Source organism: Danio rerio, chromosome 3 (genome assembly GCF_049306965.1).
Source record: "Danio rerio strain Tuebingen ecotype United States chromosome 3, GRCz12tu, whole genome shotgun sequence".
Lineage (NCBI taxonomy): Eukaryota > Metazoa > Chordata > Actinopteri > Cypriniformes > Danionidae > Danio > Danio rerio.
The window spans coordinates 8,868,643-8,878,965 of NC_133178.1; positions in this window are offsets into that span (position 1 = coordinate 8,868,643).

Here is a 10,323-nt window from a genome sequence, read left to right on the forward strand (position 1 = left end):
TTATATTGGTTTATTTATTTAATGCGATTTTATTATATCCGATAATGTAATTCTTTAAATTATATTTCAATGTGGCTTAGGCTTATCAAGATATGCCACTTGTTTTGAGTCTACAAAAGGTAATTTGTAAAGTGTTATGTCTTTCTGTTGTATTCATATGGTGTATTATCTGCAAAATAAATAACAAAAAGAAAGAAGCCGCTAGCAGCATCAACAGAGCTGTGAAGAGAGCGCTCTTTTGCTCGGTCTCTCACACACAACCTTTATGTCTGCTGTGTCTTTAATATGGTGTGTAGATTATTATGCGTTATTGAAACATCAAGGGGGACGCAGCAAAATCACTTATAAATTAAAATTGTATTATTCTATGCAACAGCCTTACATTTAAAACGGAAACATAAGGGCGATTATAAGCAAAAAGACCTCAGCCTATAAGTCTAGATGTTTTCTTTTCCTTTTTTATTTATTTGTTTATTTGTTTGGCGCATGTGTGCGATAGGAAAACTAGTGTAATTACGGCAAGCCATCTTTCCCAGACTCGGGGCAAATTCCTTTCACTCCGTCCCGAAGCCCCAGCTGGCCCTCCTGCCATCCACTGCGTAAAACATATGCTGGATAAGTTGACGGTTCATTCCGCTGTGGCGATCACAGACTAATAAAGGGACTAAACCGAAAAGAAAATGAATGAAGAATGAATGAATAAATTAATAATAATAAAATAAAAATAAGGTAATAATAAACACAAATGCCGCGTAAGCGGCCTTTTTTTTTTAGAGATGGTACATTTGAATTGCCTCTTCCCACTTCCCCCACCTCGAAATTGAAAGTTGCAAAGAGAACTCAATAGCAAAGATCATAGCCCATTTACACATCAACACATAGCCCATTTACACATCAACACAGTGCAAGTTTAGCGGAAGAATGTCAAATCAGAATCACGCAGATGAAGCACACCAGCTACTACTATGAAACTATTAAAATTGTTTTGTCATAAATTTGCTTATTTGCAGCAGCTTTTTTTCGCGCAACAGAAATGCGGCGTTGGGAAGCCGTCAATGAATAAAAACAGGGTCAATAGTGAAATCGGCTTTTCATTGTATCCCTATTACCTATTTCAGTGCATTGAAGGCCTTTTATGGTGTCATCTCGATAGAATAGCCTAAGTTATAAATAATTTAAAGAACAAAGTTATAAAAACTCACATTACATAAATAAACAATTAAAAAAATTTTTAGGTTGTCTATTTAATTGCCCTCGTGATGATGTGCTTTATCATTATGTGCGTTTTACTTATAACTAACCTGATTCAAATGATGGATCTGCGACAGAGAAACTAGGGGTTTTGGGGGACATGCATCACTATATCTTTTTTTTTCCCCAAACTGTGCATAGTTCAGCCGCCAGTTACTGTACGTCTTTTTTTGGAAAAGCACCCCATGTCCGCTAGTGCCGCGCGCCTCTTTCTCTGGGCAAAAATGAGTTGATTTTTATAAAAATAAATATATAGATTAATTAAATTTTCAGCAAAAGAGACATTTATTTCATATTTCACTATGCATTTCATCTGATCTTTATAGCTTAATTAAACACATATTGTCAAAACCCACACATAGGCCTATTGTATGAAAATGAAAAGGGCATTTTTTGTTATTATTACACTACTATTTGTTATTTGTTGCCTAGGCTATTTTCACATTTGAGGTGCTTTATTGGCATGACAAGTAACTGTACATTCGTTTTGCCAAAGCAGTGCGCGTCTCACAAACAAGACAGTGCAAAAAGGGCAGTAGTGCAAACAAATATGAAAATAACATATAATAAAAAAATGATTAATAAAAATAAAAATAGATTAAAAAATAAAAATAAAAATATAATAATAAAAATAAAAATAGATTTTTGATAACATTAAACAGGATAAAGGTAATAATAGTAGCCTATTATCAAAAGTAAGTCCACATAAAGAGTTCCAGTATTTGTGTGTTGGAGACAGGAGCGGGTATTGTTGGGTGAACACACAGCAGCACACACACTCCCCCAGTAAGATGGGTTCTGTTCGACAGGGACTCAAAGTTGTTTTGTATGTGTTGGATTATCGGGTAGAATTTGTCCCGGATCTCGGAGTATTTAGTGCACTCAGGATATGCAGCTCCATCTCAATCAGCTGCTGAGGGCACAGTCGCTTCTCCACCGGCAGCCATGTTTTTTTTTTGTGCCGGCCCGTCTTTACGGCTAGCTGATGCCCGCTGCCCGCTTCTAACATGTTAGAAAAGACTGCAAATCAAGCTGTCGGTATCTCCCCGCGGTTGAAATTGTTCGTTGTTCGGAAAAAAAGAAGAATAAATATCAGCGCGCAGTAGTTGCTTTCTAGATTATTTAGGCCTATATTCAGCTGTTTTAATCTTGCAATTCTGATAATTAGAGATAATGTCTGTTTTTATCAACTTGTCTGTCATTTGCTACTTATTTTATTAATTTGTTGATGTTAATATACTACATAGTCTTGTATATGCATATCTAAAATCCTTTGGCATTCAAATTTGCTTTGAACTTGAAAGAGAGAAAGAATCGGATTTTACCTGTCAGAGCACATTGCATATGCTTTTTTGAAATAACATTTATTTAACAAATATTTTAGCACATCGAAAGTAATTAAGTGCTGCTTTGAATAAAATAAAATTATTAAAAAGCACATTAAAGACTACTTATAAAATAAAACATTCATGAGTATCTTATGAAAAAACACCAATTGACGGGCTCTGCTTTCGGTTTTAAAAGAATCAAGCAGCTTTAAAAATATAATTTGCTGAAGAGAAATGACAGGGAAAAAAAGATTGAACATATCGGGACTGTCAAAAAAAATATTTTTAAATGCATTAAAAGGCAAGCACATATCTTAGCCGTTTGTTCACACTCTGCCTGTATTAACATAAATGCTGTATTTTAATATAGCCAATTTTGATTAATTAGCTTTAACTGACAGCCTTTTCTTCTTTTTCCGCGGTTATGCGACATTATATTTCACACGCATATGCAAGGTGACTGAATATACAATACAAAACATACTGAGCCATTAAGTAAAAAAACAAAACAAAACAACAGTTATACTTTAAAGCAGAACATTGACGTTTTGAAACAAAAAAATGGAACTGAAACTAAATTATTAAAAATAAACCTGCCAGACTTAATTTATGTAATATTTTCATTATTCATTTATTTTCATTATTCGTTTATTATTATGTACTATAATTGAAACATAAAATGAGATCGTAAATATAATCAACAACGAAAATGTAAATAAAAACGTAAATTAAAAATATAAATGAACATGTTTAGTCTTAGTTCTATCAAAATAGCCAACACTACATCTCTCTATATTTAGACTAAAAGACTGCTTTATTTATTTATTTATTTATTTATTTATTTATTTATTTATTTATTTATTTAAGACTAATTATTTGTACTGAATGTTTGTGCTTTCATTTTAGTTGTCTTTCATTTCTTCAATTCTATGTTCCAAAACGAATCCTCTTTGCACTTAAAAAGTTTACAATAAACCAGGTAAACTAATTTTAAATGTAAGTTGAGGTGATCGCAAGTTCACAACTGTGAGGTGATGTGCTCTACCGGCAGGATAATCTATATTATTTTGCTGTTTTTCATATGCGCACGTTTAAGATTTGAGATTATAACATTGCCATGATAGTCAAAGAAATCAAAACATTATTTTCACCCCAACGCAATTTAATCGGGCACTGAAGGCTAATAACTTAATTCTTATATTTGCTTTTTGACTTCTCACCATGTATCTTTTCTACAGCATAGAATAGTGTAAGAGCATGTCTATTACCAGAAAAACTAAATTAAAATTATATTTTAATTGAACACATCACATCACATACAGTAAGCTACGCCTACAGAACAGTCTGTTTAGCATTGTGAAAAGGCAAAGCTGAATATCTGTGGTTAAAGTGCCACCCAGCGGTCAAATGCTGCTGGCGCATCAAGTACCGCCGTCGCCGCGGCATGAATGGCGGCACAAGGAACACATTGAAGTAGTAACATCTGTACATGTTCAGCCATGACAGGTGAATGGGAAACATGTTAGAAACTTGCTAAACATGTTAACTATGTGATAAGATGAGCTTAAAAATGTAACATTTTAAATATGCTAGCAAAATGTAAAACATGCTAAAAAATCCTTCTAAATGACCTAATTCACTTTTTTAAAAACATTTTTACTATTTTCAGTTAAAGAAATCCATCAAGCTAACATAACAGGATCCATAACAACATAATTAATGCTAATAATGAGCCAACATGCTAGCACTAACTTTTTGATAACTAATTTATCCAAACAGCATAGGTCTACTCATAAAATACTGCTAACAGTTTAAAAGATGTTAGCAACATGATAACTTGTGGTTCTATGTCAGTCATGTTAGTAACATGCTATTCCATACTAATAATATGGTCACCACGTTAGGAGCATGCTAACAAAAAGCTACTTCAGTTAAACAGCATTCAAGCAAGGCAAGCATAATAATAAGTCATGCTAATATTATGGTAAATTATATTAGCCAAATGCTAAAACAAGCTAAAAAGCTAACTAGATCGGCCTACATGCTAATCTGACAGTTGAATGGTAAACAAGCAAGCAACATGCTAAAACATGTTAGCCATGTGATCAAACATGATCGAAAAACATGTTTAATAACTAAATATTGAGAAAATCTGCTTAAGTTGTGCAAAATAAGCTCTTATAGTTCCACATTACCAATAAATCATTGAGTTTTGATATATATATATATATATATATATATATATATATATATATATATATATATATATATATATATATATATATATATATATATATAAATATATCAAAACTCAATGATTTATTGGTAATGTGGAACTATAAGAGCTTATTTTGCACAATATATATATATATATATATATATATATATATATATATTTTTTTTTTTTTTTTTTTTTTTCAAAATAACGTCATAAAACACAATCATTACTTAATATTTCAATGATTTTTTTGGCATAAAAGCAAATATATAATTTTGACCCATACAACGTATTATTTAATGTGGCCAAAAACTGTTCAACATAAGACTTTTTGTGGCTATGTGAGTGTGTGGGGTCCAGGGTCACCTATACAGCATCATATTTCACACATGAGAACATCACTTATACTGCATTCTCCTTGCTAAGGGAACAAAACACACTCTCTCACACACACACACACACACACACACACACACACACACACACACACACACACACACACACACACACACACTAGTGGACATGAAAGGTGTTAGAAGTGTGATCGTTTCCTGGGGGAAATAAGTATCTGTCTCATGGCCTTATTACATCCTACAGCCGTATGACACACACAGAGCCACAACTCCCAAGACATCGTTCCTGCCCTTGAGAAAGACCTGATAACACACACACACATACAATCTAAACAACATCACCAAAGGACATCTGCTAGCCCGGCTTTCCATCAACTGTCATTGAACCATGAACATATATACAGAATATTTACTGGAAACAACAAGCTCTACACTCTTCCTAAAGGAACCAAAAAGAGTTAGTACCACACATTAGCAAATGACATTAGTAATGGGTCTGTTGATGCTTGATTGTGATTGGGTGATGAGCGTTCTAAAGCGTGCCATTATTTTCATATAAGCGTATAGCTAAAGTGTCATGTTTTGAGTGAATTACAGCTCCTAGTAACATGCTAATTCATGCTGTCAACATTATGCTAATAACACATTGACCATCATGTTAGCAAAAAAGCTACTTTCCATTCACAGCACTCTAAACAGGGATCCAACATGGTAAGTCATGTTAATATAATGGTAAATCATGTTAAAACATGCAAGAAATAACAGCACACTGTTAAACATGTTAAAAATGTGATTAAACATGCTAGAAATATACTACGTGATAAAAGGTTCTAGAAATATGCTAAATTATGTGGTAAAATAAGCTAGAAATAACAACATGCAAGGAAAATGTCAAACATGCAAGAAACAAACTAGATTGTATGTTAATCAATGACAGCTGATAAGTTAACATGTTAAATACATTCTAAAACACATTCTCCATGTGATAAAATGTGCTAATTAAGTTAACCATGTAATAAAACCAGCTAGAGAGAACAATATGTAGGCAAAATGTTAAACTTGGATGACAGCTGAATGGTAAACATGCTAAAACACGTTAGCCATGTGATAAAATGTGATAAAAATGTGCTTAAGATGCTATGTGATCAAATATGCTATAAACATGGTAAATCATGTTAACCACGTGGTAAAACAAGCCAGAGATAACAACATGCAGGCAAAATGGTAAACTTGGATGACAGCTAAACATTACAAAACATGTTAGTCATGTGATAAAAGGTGTTAGAAACATGCTAAAATGCTATGTGATCCAACGTGCTAAAACTTGCTACAAACATGCTAAATCATGCTAACCATGCGGTAAAATAAGCCAGAGAGAACAACATGCAGGCAAAATGGTAAACTTGGGTGACATCTGAATGGTAAACATGCAAGCAAAATGATTAGCCACGTGATAAAACATGCTAGAAGGTTTTAAAAAAATAACATATTTAGTAAATCACATTTAAATTTGTTCAAATTAATTTCTTGGAGTACTAATCATAACAGAAAGGAATATGAGAAGGATTTATCAAACAGTCTCACATGATTCAGAAAGTTATGTTAATATACAATGCTGTTATGCTAACAATAAACTGCTAGATTAAACAGGCTGTGTGATGAAATGTGTTTGCTAAACATGCTAAATCAGATGCTAAGACAAGTTAGAAATAACATGCTAAATCATGTCAGCCATGAGATAAAATGTGCTAGAAATGTGCTTAAGGTGCTATGTGATCAATCATAGAAGACTGTGATAAAAACATGCTAAATCATGCTAACAATATAGTAAAACAAGCTAGAGAGAACAACATGCAGGCAAAACGTTAAACTTGGATGACAGCTAAACATGCTAAATCATGTGATAAAATGTGCTAGAAATGTGCTTAAGGTGCTATGTGATCAAACATGGTTGAATGTGCTAAAACATGCTAAATCATGCTAACCATGTAGTAAAACAAGCTAGAGAGAACAAAATGCAGGCAAAATGTTAACCTTGGATAAAATGTGCTAGAAACATGCTAAAACATGTTAGTCATGCGATCAAACGTGCTATAAACATGCTAAAGATGCTAGAAACATGCTAAATCAATCTAGAGAGAACAACATGCAGGCAAAATGTTGATGTTAAAAGCATGCCAAAACATGTTAGTCATGTGATAAAATGTGCTACAAATGCTATGATCAAACTACAAATATGCTAAATGATGTTAACCATGTGGTAAAACAAGCTAGAGAGAACAACATTCAGGCAAAATGTTACACTTGCATGATAGCTGAATGGTAAGCATGCAAAAAAAAAAAAAATGTAGAACTTGGTAAGACCAAACAGCGCCTCAGGATTCAGTGAGCAAACATACTCCTATAATGGAAAAGCACATTTCGATCTGTGCTATCGTCAAACCAGCACACATTTAAAAATACATCTCAACATCCTTTCTCGATTTAGTTGTAAAAAAGCAGAAAGACTGCTGCATTGTGAAGAAAAGCAGCTCTCTCTCTCTCTGAATGAATGACCGTGTTTATGTGTGTTTATATCAGAGACGTTGACTAAATGAATGTGCTGGAGACAGAGGGTTTCCCAGCACATCCGTCACGCGGCTGATAACCTGTCAGCGCTGGAAAGCTTTTCTGCCGTTTTGATTCATGCCTCGCATTCACTCGGCTGTCATTAGCAGCTCTGAGAGAAATCACCGCGCACCCCTGCGCTTTACTGATGAGACCAAATTATAGGAACCCGTGTTATTCATGTCCTGACATGACACCGGTGATAAGGATGAATTAAAACCCCAGACGTCAAGACTTTTAAGACGTACTGTTTAATTAACTGATATAGCGTTTGGTTAAAACTTGGGAGGCTTGTTTGTGCGTTCGCCAGGCCTGCGGCACGACAGTCGGCACGGAAAGTCCTATTCATTTTCTCCACAGAGGAATTGATTTTTTTTGTGAGTGTGTGCAATAATGAATAAACCTTTCCAAACAGACCCACCGTGAACTCTCAGGCTGTTAAATTATGTTATATGCTTCTTTAGAGGCCACAATTGAGTGCTTTTCTTGTGTGTGTGTGTGTGTGTGTGTGTGTGTGTGTGTGTGTGTTTACTAGTGAAATAAACAACACTAACTATAATGACAGACTATTATGCTTTTGTTAGCATAGTTAGCATTTCCCTTGGTGCTTTCTGTTGACGTTGAAAATTACTTTTTTTTTCTTTTCTTTTTTTGTTTTCAAAAGAAAATACATCTATAACTTACATACTCTCTCATACAGAAAGAGACTTGCAGATCTTTGTATATGCTTTGTATTTTCTTTTCTTTAACAACAACAACAACTATAAACATTAAAACATAGGGAGCTACAAATCTGAACAGGAACAAAAATGTTCCTTTAAAGAAGAAAATATACTTATTTAGACATTTTATTACATTAAGGGCGTGTCAGAATCCACTTTTGCTTTTTTAAGGATGAAAAGATATGCTCTGCGCCGCGGCGCATGGTTTAACAGGGTTGAGCTTATTCTCTTAATGAGTTATGGGTAGTGATGGGAAGTTCGTATCATTTTACTGACTTGGATCTTTGAGTCTCGTTCATCAAGATGAACGAATCTTTTTTTCCGAGTCATTTCGTTCATTTGGTTCAATTTGCCAAAATATTATTAAAATGTTACGAATTTCTTCCAAACACATCTACAACTAACCCAAAAGGTGGATCACACGACAAATATGTCATAACTAGAATACTATAAGAAGGAGAAAATAATAATTCAATGTTTACCTGCTCTTTTGTCTATGAAGGCATGTTGTCTCTTTGCTCAGCTCACCTCTTCATGTCTTTAAATGTCAGGGGTTCATTCACGTTACACTGACAGTCACATATAATCTTAATCAATGCACAGTCTGAGCCGATAGGAGCCATGATGGTTCATTGTTTACGTGACAGAATGACTCAAACCCGAGGAATCGAGAGATGAACGGTTCAATTCTGTTTCCGGCTCTAAACGCATATGATTGGCCCGTGAGGAACGAGTGACTCAGACCCGATAGAGGACTCGAGAGGTGAGTGGATCAATTCTTTTTCCGGCTCTAAGCGCATATGATTGGCCCGTGTTGAACGAGTAGTAACTCAGACCCGATAGAGAACTCGAGAGGTGAGCGGATCAATTCTTTTTCCGGCTCTAAACGCATATGATTGGCTTCTGCCAATGTGATGAAGACTTGAAATTAACGATACTACCTGCACAAATGTGCGCAAGCGCGGATGAACGAATCACTCCCTGAAAGGACTCGTAGTTCCCAAGTCATATTGAAGATTCGTTCAAAATGAACGAATCGTTCATGAACAACCCATCACTAGTTATGGGCAGTGTTTGGCAAGCTACTTGAAAAATGTTGTGAGCTAAGCTCTTAGCTACTCTACTTAAAATGTAGCTTAACTACACTAAAAGCTAGACCCTGGGAAATGTAGCAAGCTAAGCTAACAGCTACTTGGCAAAAGTAGCTTAGCTACATCTAAGCTACTTTTTCCAATTTTTATATTTAAATCAAAGCAACTTAAATCCAAGTAAATCATATCTTGGTGATTAATAAAACTGTCAATGAAGCATATGAGGCATAATTCAGTTCAGCTATTTACTGTAAATAATATGCTGTACTAAATGGAAACAAATTATATTATATAACAACAAAAACAAAACAAAAAATCCAATAGGTGACACACATTTAAAATGCTATAGTAATTTATAGTAAAGATAAATATTTTGACATAAGAATTATGCATATTGTATATATATTTACAATTCTTCATTAAAAAATTACACTCATAATGCAGTAATTTATAGTAGTACTATAAATTACTAAAGTATTTTTTTTGAGCACATCATCAGAGATTAAGTTATTTCATCTTAACATGTACTTCTCAAGGTATGGTCACGAAAAATCCTGCTTCAGAAATAACTCCTCTCCCTCAGTCATCTTTTAATCAAGGTAGTTTCTCATGCTAGCCTAATTTGTTTTTGCGACGTCACCGACCTGAAGGAGCAGTAATCCACCAAAATGTTTGTTGTCAACTACCATAAAACGGGAAAAAGAAGAAATCATGAATCTCGCCATCAAATGGATTCAATTTCATCGGCTAGAC